Genomic DNA, 23,516 nt, shown 5'->3' on the forward strand with positions numbered 1-23,516 from the left:
GGAGATCTGCTATATTATCTTTGACCTGTGGTTGACGCCGCTGTTATCGTTTCTTCAGCGGTGCCAGAAGAGATTTGCCTGCTCAGCTGAACGCTGGCAGCAGTCGCGAGGGTCAGTGTGTGTTTTGGTTGAAGTGCCAGCGGGAGATGAGCAGGGTGGGGAGAAGTGTCCGGGTGGAGGGCCTGTAACACAGTCAAACCTCAGAGCTCACGCCTTAACAGCTTCACAGCTACCTTAACCGACCACTTCCGCATCATAGGAAGCAAAAACATACATTTCTGCAATATTCGTTTGGATTTCCCCACTGCCCGATTATATCGTCGATTAAGACAAATAAACAGAGCAATATTTCCTTTCCAAGCAGCTGCTGTGTTTACAACGGCACTACTTACAAGCTTTGCAGTTGTAGAAAAATAAATCTTTTTGCAATTTACTTCCAAACGATCCTTCCCTCACAACCTATTATAGCATTTCCCTTGTAATAAAAAGTCAGGGAGTGCAAAATGTCCCCAATAGGCAGCTGCACGCTACAACTAAAGCGTCAAAATCACTTCCAGACCGCTCCACTCTGGATCAAGGGGAAGGAGAGGCACGGTTAGAGGAAGCCAAGACAAAATAAATTAATCGCAAATGTGTCGTAGAGGGGGGCAAAGGGGAAAGATTGGGCCGATTTATCTGCGCTGACGGACGGGGGACGGCACGGGTGAGCTGACAGGGAGAGAATGGGGAACAGCATGAGGCAAGTGAAGAGCAACACAAGTGATGAGGTGCACAGATTCAACCAAGTGAAAGATGGGCATAGGAAAAATAGAAAGCAGGGAGCAGTGGGGTGTGACACGGGCAGCTACGTTTGAGTGTGTCTGAAAGCTGAGGCAGATCTGTTAATCTTTAAGAGAGAAACTGGCTGTTGGAGGCTGAGAGACTGAGGGGGGGGGGGGGGGGGGGGAGTTTGATTCGGGGCAGTGGTCATGACAGTGATAAACGGCTTGGGGAAATAAGCTCTGGAGATCAGTCAAACACCTGCCATGCCCCGCATGAGCTGCACTCAAACTCAAACAAGATGCGGGAGCAGGAAGAGCCGTGTGCCAGCTCAGGAAGGAGGAGGCTGCCCACTGCCACTCTCTCCCTTTGTTCTTCCACAGCCATGAATGCGCACAGAGCAGGTTAACCAGCACCTACAGGAGCTGGGTGTTTTAGTGGAATACGCTACATGGTACATCTCTAAAAACAAACTGACAAAATGTGTTAAACTAAAAAAACACAAATGGAGGCCATTATTAATACTTTTAAACTTTGTTATGTAAATTCACTGTTCAGTCACTGTATGTAAGACAAGTATAAGTAAGATATAAGCTAAAAGAAAAAGACATAAACTGTATTTGCTCTTAATAATTAGGTTAATTATTTCAAAGGCTAATGAAGCTTGATTAAAATGTGAGATTTATAATAAAAACATCTATAAATATAAATGATATGAAGAAGATTGCTTAATTTAAATATATAATATAAAGGTTTTTGTAACTTAAATTTTATATTAGTGTTAACTGTGGTGCATCAAGAGAAAATAAATACTACATTTGTCTTTTTTTTCCCATGAAGTCTTATAACCCCCCCCCCTCCCCCAATAAAATAAATAATAGATTTGAACAAATAAAAAAATCCAGATTTTTATAAAAAACATAAATCACCTCCCATGAGTGTGTGTGACACTAATGGCTCTGACATTATGGTTTGTGTGACATTGACACAGATTCCACAGGATTTATATGTCTCAGTGGAGCTAAATGTTTTTGATCAAGTTAGTGTTAGAATAATGAAGAACACGAAGGATACGTTCTTAAAAATCACAGCAACTGGCACTGATATGAACGAATAACACTGGTTATACTGATACTCTGTATCTGTATCTGAACAATAATTGTTTTATCTGTAAGCAGCAGAAAACATTTGAGTAACACAGTGAGTGAAGTGAATCCTGTAAACAAAGATAAGTCCTTCTGGGGCCTACACACCCTCCTTTTTTCCCCACTCTGCTGGCATAATTTAATAAAAGCTTGACAGCAAATATTATTCTGTTTTAGAGAAAGTTTTATAAGCTTTAAATGGAATCAGGCCTGATGCACACTGGTTCCTCCCATGGGAAAAAGACAGGAAGAGGAGAAGGGAAAATTTACAGTGATGACTTGAGAACAGCAACACTCTTCGCGCTGTTTGTTTACAGTTTTTTGTGAGTTGTGATTTGAACAACAATTAAAATTAAATAAAGAAATAATTTAAAAGAGGAGTTTAAAAGCCGTGCATCCTCTCTCCTCCGTCTCACATCCTCTGCGGCAGACAGATGCAGCAGACCTGCCATAGTGAATTTACCTAGCAAAGTGAATTACAGGGTGATAAACGATACTTTGGCAGCAAGGTAGTAAACTGCTGAGAGAAGCTAAACACTGATTTGATTTGTCAAGGAGTTTATAGGCTGTAAGTGCTGTGATGAAATGCCCAGCCCCATTGGAAGAGAAAAACACGAGGGGAAAGTCTTTGTTTTGCAGCCTGTGCTCCATTGAGGCCGGTGGAGAGGAACTGGAGTTGTGCACAGAAATGAAGCTCAGCGTTCTCTAAAGTATATGTTCAAGTAATGTACTGTACTCTTTCGTTGAGCCAGAACATCTTAAGATAGATACTAGACTGCTGATGTGCGGACTTCTCATGAATAAACATTTTCTGGTTTAACCTCTTCATTTCCATATGGGAGGTCTCTCATAACTGGGGGAAACTAGATCCTAAAAATATCTCCCTAACTTGCCCCAGACTCTACCCGACCTACATGGACGGACGTACAAACACACACCCCCACACACACACACACTCCCTATCACTGTGGCTCTGCTGTGGGAGGCTGAAGTGGCCTTTGTGGGCTCAGCTGAATATCTCCGTCCACTCTGGCAGGGCCTCAGAGTGCCTGCTGCCGCCTGCTGCCTCAGCCTCGGGTACGGGCTGCCAGCCGGCCCGCCGACCAACCTCCCTGAACCCCTGCCAAGCTCCTGACGCCACCCTGGGTGGTCCTGCTTCATGCGGCTCTGGCAGGGCCCTGCTCGAATCACCCCTCCCTCCCTCAACTCCCCCTCGTCTTTGGCTCCATTGGCAGCCGCAAACAACCTCACTGTGTTCCCAACGTGGAGCTCCACTGAGATTCAGTCCATGTTGCAAGTTATATTTTTATCATAAGGGAGGATGTGGATGTACTGTTATTTCGAGGGTTTGGGGAGAAGTGAAAAGTGAAAGAAGAATGTCTGTAGGCAGGGATGAGTATATTTAGTTGTTTTTTTTTATATTTTCTGGGATGGAGGTGTTACTGATGGTTCACAGACAGAAGCAAATGAGTCTTCTTGTTTCATTTACTTCTGCAGACTTCAAACTCGGCCTCCTTCTGTTTCTATCTCCATCCTCTGTCTCTCCCTTTGTCAACCAACCATGGCCCAAACCTTGAAATCATCATCAAGGCAGTGAAATCCTCACCAGTCCTCACGCAGGGTTACAGCGATGAGTTGGAAACTGGCTGTCAAATTACACCATAAAGACTAAAGATTCTCCTCTTACAGATGACGTAGCAGGCAGCCAACAAATCAAGCCCACTTGAGCCAGAATGGCGCTCCCATTCTGCGTCTCCCTGCTTTCGAGTTGGGAGTCATGTTCCCATGGACTCTGGAGGTAATTGTGCCAGGCTCCTACACTCCACATGACCACCCTTCTGTTGCCACGCCGCCCCGCCAAAGAAAACGCTTCTCCCTTTCTGTCTGTCTTGTCTCTCGTCCACAGATTCGTGACTCCATGTGCCTGATTGCGACGATTAAAATCATTAGAGGTCGTTAGCGGGAGTCGCTTACCGCTGAGCTCGCTGCCTGTGAAGGTTGGGAGAAGAAACAGGGGGGATGCTGCAGGAGCCTGCGGAGGCCGGTGAGGGAGGGGGGTGTCAAAGGAGAGACGAGCATCCCTCTCTCTCTCTTCTCTGACCACAACGAAAGCATTACGAGCTGCCAGACCCCAAGTGCACAAACACGCACAGATATCCATCTGCCACACCCGTCCACCTCCAGCAGTCACACACGCACGCACACACCAAACCCACCCAAGCTGCCGTGGATACCATCAGCAAAACTCTCTAAAGAAAAGCACCAATGTGTGTATTAGCCGTGTTTGCCATCACAGGGCCTTTGGGGGCCCTAATGGATTAGTACACTAACACACTGTCAACTCTGGGCCAAGCTGGGCCCACACAAAACTACTAAAGATCGTCAAATGACACAATCACTGTGCAGGAAAAGTCCTAATTGCCCCTGTTAGTTATCAACAGAGGACTTCGTAATACTCAAATGACTCATTTTTTGTGACCAATGTTTTGAGCCAGTTGATTAGAAAACGGCAACAACACAAACAGTGTATTTACAAGAAGTGATCATCATCAGCTCTATGAAAATGTGCTCCCTGTCAGGAGCGTGGAGCACCGCCTCGTATTGAACACAGATGCAACGCAGATGTGTTTATCTCAGTAAGCTGAAGCGATAACTGCAGTTGGTTAAAAGCAGCCATATATTAACTCGAACGTACTTGTGAACATGTTGCTTTCAGACTGATCCGATCGGTCTGTCAGCGACCAGAGTGGCTGGACAGCTGTTGTAGCCGGTGCGTGCTGTGAGTGGATCGCTGAGGCTGTAAGGCATGAATAATAGATGCTGTTTATGAGTGTATGTTTTCCATCTGACCCCTGGGTCTACAGCGAAAAACTGCAGCGGGCCTCTTAAGGGGCTGAAGAAGGAGAAGAAGAGGGACCACGGGAGTGAACGAGAGGGAGAGAGACAGATGAAGCTCACCCGGGGAGGTGATGGGTCATTTAGTGCCCGGGGACCCCCCATCAGCCATCAGTGACACGTCCAATCAGGGCTTATAGTGTTATACGCAGAAAAACATACACTTCCCCACTGCTTCTGCTGCTGATACTGAACAGTGAGGGCTGCCTCCACACAGACAGCACTGTAGGGAGACAATGCTGCATCTATGCTACAGTGAGCTGCGTCATGAAAGCAGCCTTATACTTAAAACCATGCCGAGTAGACTCAAGGCTCCTCCGCAGATATTAACCTGCGAGATATGTACGTTATGAAACTCTGAAACATATGGTTTCATATAGATATTGTGTTGGTGTAGCTGGAAACACGCTGAGTGAGGAGAGAGAGCGGGAGAGAGAGAGAGAAAGAGAGAGAGAGAGAGAGAGAGAGAGAGAGAGAGAGAGAGAGAGAGAGAGAGAGAGAGAGAGAGAGAGAGAGATTCGGGGCTCTCAACATCACGACAGCTTGCTCATTAAAAATAATGGTGGGTCACCTCTCTGGTGAGCACGGCAGAATCAGCAGCTGTGAGTCCGCTGCGGCCTGACTAATAAAGGTCAGGCATCTGGTGCAGGTTGTGAGGCCCAGACAATGGGGTTAACCTGCGTCCCCAAACTGTCCACAGTTAACTCAGGTAGCCCAGCGTCGCTTAAGAAGCTGCAATGCTACATACATACCATGACACTTAAACAAAGAAGTTTGGAAATGCTGCTGGCACCGTTTTGGTTTGAAAATAGGGTTTTCAAAATAAAACGACTGAAAGTTTTGGCTCCGTATCAATTTGAATCCCGATCAAATTGATACTAAAAGGCCTGAAACACATGTGATCACTCATGTACACAGGGCATGTGTGTGCCGATGTAAAACGGAAGGCATGAGTGTCTGCTACACATGTAAACACTTGTATCATTGTAAAGTGAAACAGGGACAGCAACGATTGTAATTGATTATCCATGTTGGGGCAGGGGTTCATGTGGAATGAGCCTAACGAATCAGCGAGGTCGCAACCGAAAAGACCAAAGGGGTCGTGACTGTTTACGTCATCCTCTCCACACGTCTCTGTTTCTGCCCGTTCATACTAAAGCTCATTGATGTGTTTCAAACCAGAACGTAGTTGGTGTGGAGGTAGCCTCCTTCACACTGCTCCTAACGACACAGGGTCAGAGAATGTGTGCTTTTTACAAGGGTGGTCATGGTCTGTGAGTCCCGACAGTGTTTTTTCATATGTGTGAGACGTTTTGTTTTGGGGATCAAGGGCAGAGGAGGAAACAAGCATGGTCGTCACAGCTCTGATAGCTCATGTTGTAAACTTTGCTCAAGCATTGAAACACTTGCTATCAATTCTGAGGCCTGTCAGAGGACTTTACCTTCATCCTCAGTGAATGTTGTGCTGTTTGATAGGGACGTTGTGTGAAGGGTGAGTGTAAGCATGTCCCCTGATAAGACAGACCTGTGGCTGCAGTACCACTAGATGGCATGGTCACTTTGAACACACACTCACACATGGACACACACATGAAGTAAACCACTGAAAAGCAAAAACCACACAAACATGTTCAAATGTGTCAAACTGTGACACTTCATCACGTTCATATCTTATGAAAAGATTTTTTTTGTGTCATAACGGCTGAAAACATGTGAGATGTACAAAATAAAATCAGCACAGAAGCTGAAGTTCCAGAGCTTTGTCTGGGAAGTAAATGCTGATAAATGAGATGTTCAAAGATAACACAGAGATATGCACGTTGACTATCTCTGGCCTTTGTACAAGCAACATGATTTAGTCATCTAAAGATGTTGTGTCTTCAAACATTGCTCTTCGTGTTACTGTCACTTGCACATTCTGCCAAGTCCGTTCGTCAGCGATTCCTGGACAAACAGTGCAGATGTTGTTTTAGTGCTAAATGAAATCACATGAAATGAATGATAAATAAAAAAGATAAAGGTCCACAGTGTGAATTTATTTTGTATCGTACTCACTCATGGAGCTCTTTATTAGAAACATCAAATCCTTTTGCTTTCAAAACAGCCTTAGATAAGATAAGGACACTATGTCGGAAACATCCCTTTTACATCTGGCTCCATGTTGAGTCCCCTGAACACTGTGAAAACAAAATATTTCCTAAAATATTTTTCCTAAAGTAAGTTTGAATACTTAAAAAAAATACAGCGAATAACTTATTAGTCATAATTAGTAGTAAGGTCCTTAAATTGATGTCAGGGGAAATGATAGATTTTTAGATATATAGACTTACAGGATTATTCAATTGCCTAATGGTCTTGAATTCAAAATAACATTGACTTCTATGTGTAATAGAAACATTACAATTTTGTTTTACAATACAAACCTCTCTCATCAATATGTTGAAGTTCTTAAAACTGATGCTCACTGGATGTTTTGTTTGTTGAGTAAATTGTACAGGTTGAGTGAAAATCGCAGGACATAAATACTCAAACCAGCTCATTTGAGACAACCATGTCACTGTTAAAGTCACTGAGATCACATTAAGCCGCATTCTAATATTAAACATTTACTGAAGTTGAACTGACTGGTAAGATTCACCTGAACGTCAGCAGAAAGGGATAGTTCACCCAAAACTTAAAATTCACTCATTATCTACTCACCACTATGGCTATTGAGGGGCTGGGTGAATTGTTTAAGACCACAAAACACTTTAGGAGTTTTACAATTGAAGTAAATGGTGACCAGCTCTTCAAACGTAGAGAAAAACTGAAAAAAAATTGACCACCCAAGTGTTCATTTTGGGGTGAACTATCCTTTTAAATTGGAACAAGCTTGATGTCATCTATTATAAATGAATGAAAATAATTTTACAATCTAGCTTCTAATATGAACTTGTGAAATGTCTTTTCACTCGCAAACTGTATGATTCATGTTTCACGTGCATGATTAACATTTTACATTTTAAAATCCCACCTGATCCTCTTTCTTATTATGCATATATTCAAAAGAGCCATCACAGTGTTGTTTAAACGATCTAAACACATTACTACAACACATTTAATTTACAGAGTCCATGTAGTATTTACATTCCGACTTCAAAGCAACACACAAAGTCAAAACGACAGCTTGGTAAATGGGACTTTCCGAGCACAGTGTATCTGCATTTGATGCACCGCGCTGCTTCTACCTGATTGGCTGATTAGATAATTGATGAATGCATGGTTCAGTGTCCAGGTGACACTGATGTGTACACAAGTGCACTCTTGTAAATTCTTTGTGTGCGTGTGTGAGCATGTCTCTGTGTGATCACAGTTTTAGCCTACTGAATCATTCAGTGTCCCCCTGGTGCGAACACTAACACTAACGGAGCGGAGCCATTAAAGATCCATGAGGAGATCATTACAATCCGCCCAGCCTTCTCTCCTGCACACGCACGCACACGCACACACACACACACACACACACACACACACACACACACACACACACACACACACACACACACACACACACACACACACACACACACACACACACACTCACACACACACACGCACACACACACACACACACACACACACACACACACACGCACACGCACACGCACACGCACACACACACACACACTTCCCTGGGGCAACTCCCCTCTCTAAACACTGGGGCCTTACCCCTCAACATGAGCTCACTCTCCCGCTTGGAGCTGCTGGAGAGGCTGGGGGTCAGAGGTTAGCCAAGCAAAGGCGTGACCCACGGCACTAATGCACTTGTAACACTTTAAACCCTTTGGTGAGAGTTAAACAGAACACGCTCACAAGGAGGACCACACAGAGGGCCTGCTGGCTACTCTTTCTCCTTTTTTTTCTTCCCTTTTCCCATCACTCACTACTTGCTCTGCTCCTGCTGCGTCTTTGGCTGCTCCTCAGGCCAGGGCTGGAGGAAAAGTGAGGTGTGTTGTTGCTGTCTTCCTTCCTTCGCTTTTCCCTCTGTTTTATTTCCAGTAAAATTACTCTTATTCTGTTTATTTGGTTCCATTTTCTTGGACTCATACTTCATACAACAGCATAGATGATGTCAAATGCTGTTTTCAGAATTAAGCAGGAAATCGAGTGTATCTACACAACTGTACAGCTCTGTGCAGAGAAACAAAACAGAGCATTCAAAACATTACAGCTATTTCTGAGCCAGCCTATCAGTGATAAGCATCATTTCACATGTACACTGCACCCACCGCACCTGGGGCCCCAGGGGACCCCTGACTGTTATAGTGTCATGTGAAACCATCAGAGTGGTCTGAGGGCATCTAGCACACTCCCAATCAACAATTAGCTCCCACTGGAAGTCCCACTGGGTGGAAAATCCAATCAGCCCAGAGTTATCACTGGCTGTCCTGTCTGTTCGCAGCATCACACAGGCCGATATTGTACGACGCAACCACGCGCAACAGATTTGATTTGCTTCTGCTTTAATCATGTCGGCTTGACAAGCTGAATTTTCTAACAAATTGAGGAATTACTGTATGTCCAGAGTTTATTTGCTGCTGTTGTGCAAAGGGTGGCGGTAGTGGTTGGTGGCTAAGGTAACCTCAAAATCAACCTTTATTTATTTGGGTGTGATGAAAACCCAAGAGGAAAATGTTCAGAAAGGACAGTTTATGAGAACGCAATTGTACAAGTCAGTTTCCATCCCCCAAGTACAATGTAAGGAAAATGTCCGCGTGAGCCCATGTGAGAATAGGGCAGCGTGAAGATCAAGGAACTGAATACACAGATGAAGTTGTCAACTTGGAAAGAAAACAACATTGAGATCCTTTGAAGTAAGAACCAATGCCAGTGTCAATGTGCTGTAAACAAAAACCCAATCTATATGTCATGTTCTTTGTCCACCATGCTCTAGCCAGGCGCCACCCCTCGTCTAAATGTTCGGAAATATTTTCCTGTTGTTGTAACCACATCTGATCAGAATTTTTCTTGACGTTTTGCAGAGTAAAGGTTGATTCATGCTTCTGCGTCGAAGCTATGCCATAGGTTCAGGGCCGAGGATTCATAGTTTTGTGCAGGTAGGTGTGTGTGAGACGCGATAGAGCAAAGAGTTTCTATGCTGATGATGGGTGTCTTCCGGTTTCTGGTCCGCTTATTTACAAAGTCTCTGTCGTCTCTGTTTACCTCAGTACAATGGCGAGTGGTACTAATCGAATTGTGTTAGAGTTGGAGCTGATAGATGTTGAAGAGCAATTACTTTTTCTCAAAGAACTGCAACAAAGAAAAGGAAGACATCGTCCGTGTTCGTTCCTTCAACTTACTCAAAAAATGAAGTCTGCCGAACGCCTCGGCCTGTAGTTAAATGTTTGGGGAAGCGCACGCCAGGGTACGGCGTGGAGCTCTGTGAAGAGTACACGTCTACGTGAAGGCTACGGCGCAGCTTCGAAGCAGAAGCATGAATTGGGCTTTAATGTCTGAAAACACTTCTGCTTATCTATAGTGTACAAGGCCTCATAAAGAGGTCAGGCCGGGGCCATTGCTGTACTGTGATGGTTGGGGTCAGAGGGTCAGCCTAGCCACCAGAGTGGCAGCTGTCGTTTGATTGTCGACGAGAGTCCCTCCTCCAGCAGGAAGTGGAGGTGTGTTTGCTGTAGGCTGTGGAGTGTGTGGTTAGCTGGCAGGTCAGTGGTGGGCGTAGAGTGGTCTGGCTCCAGCCACCATGCAGCTCTCAGGCAGCAGTGGCAGCCCAGAGCACTGATAGATAGTGGGCATCATCATTTGTTAAGTGCCCCTTTCGCCTCTGGTCAGGAACACTTAACACTGCCCGTGGTCACTAAATGCTGCTGGACTGCCGGTAGTAAGGTAAAATATTCATTGTCGAGGAGTGGTGGTTTTCCTCTGCAGCAACCCTAAAAGCCTGGCTTGGTTTTGTGTTTTTAACCAGGGCCCTAAAACCAGGCCGCACAGGAGAAGTCTTTTACTGGACAATGTAATGGATCTCAATAGGATCGGTCACCACAAAATCACAGGTATTGAAAAGATTCAGCCGCAATGTGTAAGAAGACTTCTCTGAAATATATGATGAATATGGAACTGTAGTTAAGAAGTAGCAAAAGTAAGATCTTTCATAACAAATAATTTCACTAAATGTAAATCTGCGAGCGTCAGTTAAAGCTAGAGCTGACGACAGGCGTTTCTCTGGTAAATCACACTTTTCGAGGGGATTTTCAAACTCCAAAAGTCCAAAAAAACCATATCGCTTATTAAGGTCAGCAACCTTGGTTTTCCCTTTAAATGCGAATACGTGAGTCACCTGTAATATATATGGTTGGAAGATGTCCCTGCATGTAACCTTCATGAGCACATCTCTTACAGAAGGGGACTTTCCAGAAGACCCTGTGCAGCCTGTCCCCCTCTAACCAAACCGCGTGGCATTTACAACTGTGTCAACACATTGAAAGGAAACTGATGAAGTGTACTTTCTTATTGAACACATCTTGTTCCCTGCCTGCTGTGGCCACTGCCTGCAACATTGTTGGACGTCAAGTCACAGAGTGAGTGAACAGACCCTCCATGTTGTTTGGTTTTAATGGGGTCGACAGAGGAGCTCCCACCTGTGGTGACTCTGGCATTTAGCAGCCCCTAAACCCCCCTCCGGTCTCTCTTTCTCCACTCCTTTTTCTCTTTTGCTCTTGCTCAGCCGTGCACACACACACACACACACACACACACACACACACACACACACACACGCACGCACACACACACACACACACACACACACACACACACACACACACACACACACACACACACACACACACACACACACACACACTAACACACACTAACACACACACACACTCACACACACACACTCACACGGCAGTTAGCGTCAGGTGCTTCTTTCCAGTTTCATCCTCGATCCGGCACGGCTCTCAGCCACTAGTGTCTGAGCACCACAGAATCGAGTTAGAGGCAAGGGTGGTTTCCCCCCCAGTTGCCTCAAACCGACTGCTTCTTCGGCTCTTAAGGAGGCTGAGGCCTGGGGGGGGTGTCGGTTGTGGGGTTCTGGCTGAGGGGAGCCCTGCCTCCAAGTGTGCTTGGTGGCATGCTTGGTCAACCTAGGCGCAGTTCACAGGAGGCTTGAGGCCAAGCAGAAGCCAGGCTGTGGCAGGTGTGGCTGTGGGATATGGTAGGAAACAGCAACATGCACCGCCGCACTACCGCTGCAAGTTGCAATGCCTCCTATGCAATGCGAGATAAAGCACTGATACAATTATTACATATATACTGCTTTCAGACATGCACTGAACTGCTGAATATCTCCTGACATTCTCCAGAGGGGCTGTATGTGAGGATGCAAATGTCCAGGCGAGGGGATCAGGACTTTCTCCAGAGTTTCTCCTGACAGCCCCCGAGTAAAAACTCTGCAGAATATACAAATGAGCCCATGTGAGAACACAGCAGGAGATCTTCTGGATGATTCACCGCTAGTGAGTGGGAGTGTTGATGACTTTTCAAATGTGCGAAAGACGGAAAAAATAATACATACATTTCCAGGTGGTTAGGCGTATCCATACGTGTAGATGACACCGACAAAGATGACCAGATGATAAGAGACAACGCCAGGGTCAATGTGCTGTAAACAAAAACATGTGATCTCTGCAGCAGAGTTGATACGTGTTTGTCCCACCACCCCCCGGAGATTTATTTGTTGTTGTGAACGTGTTTGAGAGGAGAATCACCTGCTCAAGAGAAAGTCTGCACCAAATTGTTTGGAATTCTGTCTGAAAACCGTTATATAGAAATGGACAGAGTGTCGGAATGTTGCTGTTGACTCATGTAGGCATAAAGATTTGTCTCTCAGATGAAATGCCAAACAAGAGTGGCATTCAACAGTCACAAACTATACTAAGTAGCTTACCTCAGGAGTATAAGAACACAATCTGAAACAGAAAAGGTCTTTAATTTCTACAGAAAAGTGGAACAAGGGAAATTGCAGATCTGCAGATAAATTTTCATCTGTGTTGTAAATTCTACTGTCACAGTGAAACCAAACAGCCAGACAACCATGAGAACTCAAAGGAGTGAGTATGCACTTCTGTGGAGCTTATTTGCCCAATAACTGATAATCATCTGGCATTAGGCAACCTTGTATTGAGCAAGGGAAAGGTGATGGTTAAAACCTCATCGAAGGTCTGAGTAACAGGAGATAAGGAGTTATTGCAGCATGACACAAACCACTCCGGGAGGCCTCTCGGGGGGGGAGGTAAAGCTTTAGTCGTTGTGAGAGTCTCTTCCTGGCTGAGGAGAGTTCTGGTGAATTATCAAAGAAACACGACTTCTTCTCAATATGTGTGGTTGTAAACGCCTACCCCTGCAATTCTAACCTCAACACACACACACAAAACTATAGGGTGAGAACTCAAGAGTAAAAGACAGGGTGATGTCGCTGGGTTTTGTTAAGACCAGGTGAGCCCTACGTCACCGTTTCCATGGCGGCAGACGGACACAGTGACGGGAGCGCTGTCGGCTGGTTTGCCTAACGTCACGGAGAGCGACGGGGAAACTTGGTGTCCAGGATAATGTTATATGATGTTGGAAGGCTAAGCAGCTTGCAGCATTAATGTTTTAATGCACGATACAGTGGGAAAACCTTCAGAGATCCATCAAGTATGTCTTTGATGTAACTGATAAACCTACATTTTAAGCTGATGTCATTTCTGATGCTGGTTTCTTTTCTGTCTCACATGCTTGAGGATGATCAGACAGGCAGACGTTTGGTCATAGGTGTCATCTCTGTCAAAATTACAAAAAGGCTACATTCCCACGCCGGCTGTCCGTCGGCGCAGCACAAGGGCAGAGTCACAGAATTTCTCATGAAACCGCTGTCATGGCCATTGAAAAACCAATAACTTCCTCTGCGTGCCGGCTCACTTCCGTTTTTCTGTGTGTGGGGACCTGCCGTTGCCATGGCTCTCGGGACGGCGTTTGCGTGCGAGCAACCTAGACAGACGTCTGGGGTTTCACGCACACATAACAGGAAGACGCAGGCCTTACTTTTTTTTCTTTTCAGCCATTTCTCACTTCTGCCTTCTCGATTTAGGGAAGGCTGCGGGGAGTCGCACAGACACAACACACAGACACACACACACACACACAACAAAGCGACCGTGAACAGCAAAAAAAAAAGGTTAGTCTAGAAAATATGATATTATGCTGATACAGGCCGGCGGATGTGTAATAGTGACGATTCCTTCCTGACCAAACTGAAACAAACAACTTTCAGTAAACTTAAGACAGGGAACTTTCACAGTTTGAAAAACACAGTTTCAAACACAATGCAAATATATTAATTTGTAAATTATGCAAATATATAAAACAGTATCACATACTTTTTTGATACCACTCAAATTGCTTCTTGTGTGGGTGCAGGGGAGCTTGTTGAGCTTGAAGTGATTTTGGAAGCAGGTATACATTTATCATTAGCATGATGGAAACATCCAACGAATGAGTGACACGTTGTGACAACCACAAGTGATTCAGATCTGCTTCTCATCTCCAGGCTGTTGACCATTGGCTTATGTAAGTCCTGACTCAACCAACTATTCTTGTGCTGCCTGAAAGCAAAAATCCAAACAAAAAAAAAACATTGGGTCAGATTTCTTTTCGAATCATTTCAAGGGCCACAGATTCCAAGAGGAGGGAGCTTATATGTTGAATATGAAAAGGGTTCTGCAGGATAAAACCTCAAATACTGTTTTACTTTGACCTTTAAGTCTCAAAAGTGGTTGCCAAATAGATGCGAGGGTTTCAGCACATGCATGATAAGTTTTGCTCCTCGTAAGTGAAGGAGGAAATACAAAGTTGCTACAATAGCAGCCAAGGTAGCCAAATTTAAAAGTTAAGCAACCATAAAAGTGGCCTTAGCTTCTCAGTGGCTGTGGGAAAGTGCATAGCATGTCTGTCACAAGGTTGAGTCTCTCTCAGAGCACAGAGTTGTCAAGCCACAGAGAAGAAAACTATATTGTAAACTCATACCGGAACCCGTCTGCGGCCTGCGCTGTGCCAAGGCAAGTCTTCCCCATGCCAACCTGTCTCTAATTTCACTCAGCAGCCGGCAGGTCGGCACTCTGCACATAACAAACAAACCCAAAACACATTCGCACACACCGAAAACCTTTCAACAAACTTTAAAATCACTTCTGAAAAGACACAATATCCTTCAGCACAATATTTGGGAGGAGGATTCAGGTTTCAAATGATGAATGTCTCAAGTCAAAGAGAAACATTTAAATTCAAGAAATCCTTCCCGCCATGATGTCTCCTTATCTAGTATATCAATATATGGACACGTATAGCATCTTATCATTATCCATCATCAATGTGGCAGATAATAATAATCATTTCTTTTAAAATTACTAAGTTACTAGAATGGCGATGCCTACACAGCAGGTACCTGTCAGACTGAATCACAATGCAGATTGTGTGCCTCATTTCATTGCCTGAGCTTTGTATTGAAATATTTAATCTGTTACAGGTAACATAACCATTTACCGCATGTGTCTGGATAACATAACACTTGACTTTTACACACCCTCCACGAGGCTGTTGCACAAAGTAACATTAGCCAACAGTTACTTCCAACTCAGGCCGGCATGACGACAAAAGGCCTAAATAAGGTTGAAAGTGTATTTGTATTTCATGTGAAAGGATTCCGAAACCAGTAAACAATTCTGTGTAATGGGAACAAAATAAAGCTATTCATTTTGTCGACTGTCGTTTTGTGTTTTTTTTTTTTTGTTCTGGCACCATTTAGGCACCAGAAGTTATGGAAAAAAAACTTTTTGTTGAATGTTGAAGAAAGTAAGTAAAGAAAGTGGTAAAAGAAGAAAACTGAATCCAGCCCCTTTGTCTGTATCTACATCATTTTTTTTTATCATGCTAACAAACAAACATAAACAAAAACATGCCTCCTTGGCGGAGGTAATTACTTTTAATTACATGGTAGTAATAATGAGAAGGCAATCTCTTGACTTCATTGGGTTTATTTATTAGACTATACTCATTGCGTTACTGGCTGAAGCACAAAAACTAAGAAATGATTCATAGCTGTCCACACCCAAGGAAGTCTTGTTTCTTAAAAAAGATCAAACACTGCAGAATTTTTGCAGATAGCTTTAATGTTTATCTATTCTGTGAAGAGCACACGCTGCTAATGATGCAACAGGGAATGTCATATCCATGCGCATATGAATCACTACAGCAGCGTCTGACTGAGATATCATGTGATGTCAAACAGGTTGACGCTGCAGTGGAAAAGTGTATCTGTGTGTGGGGGGTTTTGTTGAGGCAGTGGTAGTTATGGTTTTTAACTGAACAGGAAGATGACATTTTCCAATCAACCTATGAACAACTGCGAGAGGTCAAATCACGACCTTTACAATGGCTAAATCTGTGTATTGAGTGTGTGTGTGTTTGAGAGAATGTGTGTGTGTGTGTTTGTGTGTGTGCAGGTTTAAGGGCTTCAACTCTTTGACTCAGATAGTGAGCAGTGGTTTGTGTGTGGGTGAAGCTGAAGCTTTCAGCTGTGTCGAGATGACTCAACTTAGAAGAACCTTAGCCAAGAGTTCTGGGTAAAGAGGTTTGGCTAACCAACACCGTGAGAATGTGGGAACTCATGTGGCAACATCAGCCTTGTTCTAGGTCTCTCTCTGTACACAAAGGTGTTACACTGCTGTATAAATTATTTATGGACATACAAGGATCAAAGTTGTTTATGCAAAAATCATATAAAAACACGCCCCGTATTAAATCAAAAGATTGGGGTGAGATGTAATTACATGTTGTCTTGGGTGTGGTTGTGCATCACTCATGAGTAGAAACCCTAAATTTACCAAAGGACGAAGAAAGAGGGAAATCCAAATCGGAGGCGGAGCCACTTTTCAAACATATGTGACTCAAAGTCCTTCCAGATAGGTCAAATCAATATATTCTAGTGAAGTACGTTCCACCACATGATAGAAGCAGCTCTGTAGTCTTTAGAGCGTGAGTTTGGTTAGCCCAAGTTTTACCATATCACACTCGTGTCATGTGCCCACAGACCTGGGCTGCTGCCTTCAAGCCCTCGAGGCCACAATCACACCAGACCCAGGGCATCATGTGACGCGGTGCCACCATGGGTGCTGAGCCGAGGCTGTGGCGAGGGCAGAGCGTCTCACCCCCGCTCCAACCATCGTCTCTCACTACAAAAAGAAAGGGACTTTGATCACGCTGAATGTTACAATGTAACTGATCTATTACCTGCTGCCAAACCTTCTGCTGCTTCAGTTTAATTTGATAAACTCACTGAGGATCGAGACAGATGATGTTGCCCTGTGTCCGTTCTGTTGCATCGCACACATTCACAGTTCAACATGTATCCGAAATATCTACAAACAAAGAGTCACTTAAACAAAATTGCAAACACAAACTGGCAGACTGCAGCAAACTAACATGCACTGAAGTAGCACTGCAGCGGAAACCAAACCCCCAACCTTGTCACGGATCACTAAATGATACGGAATTCACATTAAGGTTATATTCTCACACATGCACACAGACACACACAGAAATACAAAGAAAGGAGACAGTTCCTTTTCGGTTGTCTGCACAGCAAGCAAGCCACCGACCACAACCACAAAGCCCCAGTATGTCAGCAAGCACCTGGCTATACACCCGCTCCAGACAGACAGACAGACACGCATGCACGCCAAAAAAAAATCTGCATATGAGCAGCAAAAGATGCACACATTCTTTTAAGTGTCTTCTGAGGTAGAAGGTGCAAAAAGCGCCTGCATCTTTCAACAGTGTGCCATAAGATGTATATAGATGGAATAATGCATGGATTACAGAAAGGGTTACATAGTTTCTGTGTAGAGTTTTTTGTGTGTGTGTGTGTGTTTGTGTGTGTGTGTGTGTGTGTGTGTGTGTGTGTGTGTATGTGTGTTACTGATGAACCAAACTCTAGACCTATTTTCAGCAACAAGCGTGGGAAACAACTTCAGAAGTGTTGTCTTCCAAACGCAGAGCCTGTACTAAAGCACTACCATGTGTTAGCACTGCATGTACTGCATATGAAACACAAACATACATATATATATATGTATATATTATCTTTCTCTTGCTATCTTCCTCTATGTATACCTTAGGATACATTGAGATATGTATACACCTTTAACCTACATAATGGGGCAGCTACAGATGTGAGTGCGCACTTGTGCGTGTGTGTGTGCAATACACAATACAAAAGTGCTAATTGTTACTTGAAATCCAAAGTCACAGTAATATCTGGTGTTTCACAGTAAATTGGCGAATACAAATTACAGAATTAATATATAATTAACTTATAATAACAATAACAACAACTACATATATATATATATATATATATATATATATATATATATATATATATATATATATATATATATATATATATATATATAATCTGTTTCCAAGTGTTTAAGTTCTACATATTAACAGGGACAGTATTTCAAACTTCTGATTTGTCCTTTAAAGATAAAACTGGCAATATGCAGTATTTTTTTCAATAAATCCCATGAAAACCAACAACCCTTAGGTAAAACATGGTTACAAGCATTAATTGATAAATATTTTTACTATAGATTTGTGTTTAAAAAAGTTGGACTGTATTAAAGATTAAGAGATTGATAGATATTTTTGTTGAATGGAGAGAACCGGTGAACATGACCTTTTGCAGAGTGTTGCATTATGGGTTGTTTGCTCATTTATTCTTGCTACAATAGCGAGTAGTACATGTATATTTAGCCCTGATATTACCACTGAAAACTAAACCATTGTGTCTGCTGACGTCTTTTTACAGAAACGAACCAGGGTGTAAATCTGTCAAACAGCCAAGAATTAAGGTCGTCACAGATGAAGAGCTCAAAACTACAGTCTGAAATATGTCAGAGGAAATAATTCTGACTGCTTCCACATCCTGACAGGAGAGAGTGCAAGTCTGTGACAACATATATACTTGTAGGTTTTTATGTAGTTTTACCGCATTTCATGTTTTACATATGTGAGAGAAAGAGCTTCAATGATGAAAACATTCTTCATTTTAGATAAATATTATCTCAGGGATACTTTCAACAGAGCAAGTGCACGTGTGTTTCATGTCCTCAAAAAATTTGTGTCTTAAAAACAGCTGTTGGAAAAAAGGGGAAGTCGTCTTGCAATCAAGCTCCTATATATTCTGGCTATACGGTACTTCACAAAAACATCTGGGCCCTGTGGTTCATAACACAACTTACTCAAATAGGAGTGAAGTGAATTAGTTTAGGACAATTGTCAGATGTGGATTAAGAGTGTAAGCTGTTGCAGTATTTATTTAGAAATAAATTACAGCCGCATTTTCATTGTAATGAAGGAACACTGACTTGTTATGTTATATGCAGCTAAAGAATTAGATATGTAGGATTTTAGCACTAAGAGTATTGTTTGAATTATAAATAATAATTTAAGCCTGTTTTTTTTTTTTGCCTTTGTCAAATCTCTGAATCTCTTAAGTACAGTGACATTTCTTGCCAATTTGCCAAAGTTTGAGACCTTAGATGGTAATCAGGTGATGTTTCCACACGCCCGGTGTTTAGTTATGGCAACGGCATAACTTTGGGTTAAACATTGGGGGGTTGAGGTCAAATGGCATGGTCTAATACTGTTACACGTGATATACCTTAGAAATGATAAAATACTAATTTATTGGATTACAGTTAATATTGAGTGAAAAAGTGATTATTTGTTCTTCAAGAAAACGACTTTATCATGTTTTATAACAGGCCATATTTTTCATTCAGTGTGACGGTTTTGATAATTGTAGAGTGTAGAGTTACAACACACCCATATGAGGCAATTCCATGTTTAATGAATAACTATTTTCTTAATATAACTAACCTTACTTAGTATATTTTAAGAAAGAGTGAACTGGGCCCAGACCTGTCACCATTCAGTCTGCATTTCCTCTTGTGTTTGATGAAGTCTCTTCCATATCAAACCCTGGTTTGAGCAGGAGATTCATTGGAGGTGGTCTCAAGGTGCTCTTTGACACCCCAGGCACTATATAGCATAAAGGTCTGTAGACTGGAACAGAGTGGTGTGAGGGGCTGAGGAGTGAGGCAGGGTTATGCAGATTATACCTGCTCCTCTGGTCTGCTCCATCGAGGCCCAGCAGTCACTGCCAGCCAGTCCGGGGGGCCTGGGATGCATTAGACGCCAGGGGAGAGGCCGCCTGAGTGGCCTTCATTAGGAACCCATGTACACACACACACACACACACACACACACACAAACACACACACACACACACACACACACTCTCCAACCACAAAGGAAACACTGTACGTCTCCCACAGAATAAAAGCCAGCCCTGGATCATAGATCAGACATGTGTAGCGCCTGCTGAGCCTGGTTTTCGACCAGTGAGGAGCGTTCGCCAGAGCTGAGTGATTCACACACAGACACACACACACACACACACACACACACACACACACACACACACACACACACACACACACACACACACACACACACACAGACACACACACACACACACACACACACACACACACACACACACACAGAGACAGTGCAGGCATGCGTTGCAATGGACGACAAAGAGCAATGAGCTCTGATATTAAAGAGCACAGAGGATGAACGGGGAGGCAGCGAGAGAGAGGGAGACTTGAGAGCTGTGTGTGTGGAGTTGAGACGGTGTAAGGGGCCATCGGCAGTGCCCTGTGTCACCATCACCTCATCAAGCATCCTAATGGACGTCGCTCCTATTTGTCAAAGAGGGAGACAAATGAAAGAGAGGCAACACGAGGGACGGGAGAAAGAGAAAGTGAGAACGACATTCTGAAGAAAAATGGTGTGCGCTATTATGTTACTGGTTTTCAAAAGACTATAAAAGGCTTATGCACATATGCCTGCATTTACTGTAACATGGACACACACACACACACACTAACACAGCCATGGATTTCCTGAGCCCCCATCCCTCATTCTAGGTCAGTAAAACCCACCGAGGTACTGAAATGTGAGAACTGTTATATGAAAGCAGGTCAGACACAGACACACACACACACACAAACACAAAAACACAGAGTGATGCGAGGCAAACGGTTGTGATGCCCTTTTTGAGTTTTTTTTTCATCTGCTATTAATCAAGTGGATAATGTCTTGATGCATCAATTCACTTGTTTACTTCACATGATGGATGTTTATTTTATTAAATTCTTTGAAAAGTAACATTGGTTATTTTCCCTTAATGGATTCGCACACTTGAGTTGGATAAAAAATAAATGATCTGTTCCTGTTTATTATGGAGATTAAGAAAAAAATTAAGTTTTCTAACAACTGTATCATGTTGCGTCATTTGAACATCACTGAACTTTGCCACAAAATAACAAACTTTTCAGTTGACTAAAATTTACTAGAAAGTTCAAACAATACAAACAATGAAGATCATTCGTTTTTTGTTTTGAATGCAAACAGATGATAGACCTAGTTTGTTTAAATCAGCTGGATTTAGTTGTCTCCCTCTTACAAGCACACACATACAGAAACACACACGCACACACACACACGCATGCACGCACGCACGCACACACAAGCACACTCACACACAGTCATGTGGTATCATGCTGCTAACACTCACGTTATCTCTCACAAGTTGGAGTTAAATAAGACTAAATAACAAACATCACATCAGGTACAAATTATCAAACTCTTTATGCAACAGATATAAAATGAAAATTGTTACTGTGGTTTTACAAATCTTGAAGAGTTGAAAAGATTTGATCAGCTCATATATAAACCCTATATATTGTTAGGGCTTACAATGTATACAGCTACAACAATAAAATGATGCTTATACATACAACCATCAGTAATAACAATTATATTTTATTATATATAAAAACATAAAAATGAAAGTGGGAGTCCTGCCTGCATAATGAAAACTTTTGTTTTGATACACTGACTACATTTCTTTTAATAATAATTTAATTTAGGTGAGATTATATAAATATGTGTCACTTTCTGTCAATCAAGGCCCTTCCATACACTGCACCTTTTCTTTAACAATTTGTCCGACTGCACTGACTGTTTCATGCAGCAGTGCAGTGACACAAGCTCACACGTACACAGCGTCTCAATACACCACTCTGCAACTGCTATAGAGAAACATCCTGCCTAACACAAATTAGCATATCTGCAAGCTCGTCTGTCACATCCAAGAAACCAATGTCTGGACCACAGGAAATATGTATGCACATGCATAAACACATGCACAAGTACACGCACAGGTAATAATCAGAATAAGCATCGGAATAAGAATATTTTATTGATTCCAGGGAGAAATTGTGTTTGTCACAATAGCTCCATGCAAGAATGATTGCGACGCTGACGTACTCGCTGCATCGCTGAGAAGCGAAACCTCTGGCTACGTAGGAGATGCGCATCTCTGTGTGTGTTCTAAAGATCAAATATGACAAAAAGAAAAACCATAAAAAAGACTCTACAGCATTGCAGCATTCCACCTGTGTTAGCTCAGAAGATCCTGATGATGCACTGAAGTCAATGGGATTAGTTGGTGTTTGTGGCAAGACCATGGTCTGCTCTATTCTGGTCTGGCTGGGGCTGAGCTTTGTGTGTGTGTGTGTGTGTGTTGTGCGTTGGGGCATTTGGGGTAACTGAGGTCTCGGGTTTACGGGTGCTTTTATGTGAGGCTGCAGCACTTCAGCCTCCAGCTGCTCTGCTGCCGTGATGTGGTGCCTGTGCGTACCTCAAAGCCGAGTGTAAATTTACCACTCTGGTGAAGAAGGGAGGTTCGCAAAACACACAGGCACAAGGTGATAAGGATTGTGAACCAAAACAGGATGAAGGCGCTCAGTGTTGTGTTGAGTTTGTTGTACTGTTCGTCTTCTTGAGAGGATTTTCAAAGAATAAATGCTTGTGTTTTATACATTTTTTGTTGTATTTTCAGTGTGTGTGTATTTTCTTTCTTGCCTGTTTTGGGATGAGCTCACTAAGATGAATTTCAATCAGCTTTGTTGGTATAACTATGAAGTATTGAATTTCTAATCTATGATCGTGATGTGTTTCCTTCAGCTACGTAACCCTCTCTAATTTAAGATGCCACAATCAAAATACAAAATATATTGCTTTCCAATAAAACCACATTTAAATCTGTTAGATCTAAATTATTATGTGGATCTGCACCAATATGAAAACACTCACTTCACTCAGTCCCCTAAATATGCCTGACTTCTTTCATCAAGATTCATGCATTGTACCCTGGGAAATTGGTGAAAATGTAAAGAGAAAAAATAGGGATACAAATTAATTATTCAACATAATGAAAATCTTTTCAGTTGTTTTTGACAGGGGTGAAAACATAACCTTTTTGTTGGAAGGTAATGTTGTTGGTAATCATCATAATCAGTTTGTATGTTTTTAGTGGGTGACACACTATGGTGGCATATTGAGCCTTGCAAAGCTTCTTCTCTTTTTAAAGGCTTTAAAAAAACGTACTTCTAATGCACCACTGTTATCCCCATTAAAACTAGGGTTGGTAATCCTGTAATCCTCGTAATCATTTCTGCTTCGGCTGATGAAGACTTTGGTCTT

Source organism: Limanda limanda, chromosome 12 (genome assembly GCF_963576545.1).
Source record: "Limanda limanda chromosome 12, fLimLim1.1, whole genome shotgun sequence".
In the NCBI taxonomy this organism is placed as follows: Eukaryota; Metazoa; Chordata; class Actinopteri; order Pleuronectiformes; family Pleuronectidae; genus Limanda; species Limanda limanda.